We start from the raw sequence: 453 nt of genomic DNA on the forward strand, positions 1-453 counted from the left end.
TCATCATCAAGTCCTGTCAATCCAGTTGTCGGTGTGTATCTCAGTATCAGTTGGTGCTACAAGAATAATTCTTACACCAATCTACTCCAACAGTCTATGCGCAGGTCCATGTCCCATCAGATCATTCTTCAAGTAAGGAAAAAGTGATACTGTGACTGCTGGATCGAGCCATCTTAGCTACATGCCGCCATTTTGTTAATTAAAGAAGCTTGCCATGTGCTCCAAAATTTGGGTGTGGTCGCGCATGCTCAGATGCAGATCTGCAGCTCTGGAAGAAGCAATTTATTTTTTACCAAGCTATGCTTGGAATCAACTTACTGCAATACTTTAGTGGAGGTTTCCAGCTAAAAGAAGGTATTGATTTTACATGTTACTGTTTTATCAAGTGTGTTATTTTATTTTATTTAAAAAAACAAACAATTAATTAATGTTATGACTTATGATATGCAATAA

This window comes from Amphimedon queenslandica, unplaced genomic scaffold (assembly GCF_000090795.2).
Source record: "Amphimedon queenslandica unplaced genomic scaffold, v1.1 AMPQUscaffold_10476, whole genome shotgun sequence".
NCBI classification, from domain to species: domain Eukaryota; kingdom Metazoa; phylum Porifera; class Demospongiae; order Haplosclerida; family Niphatidae; genus Amphimedon; species Amphimedon queenslandica.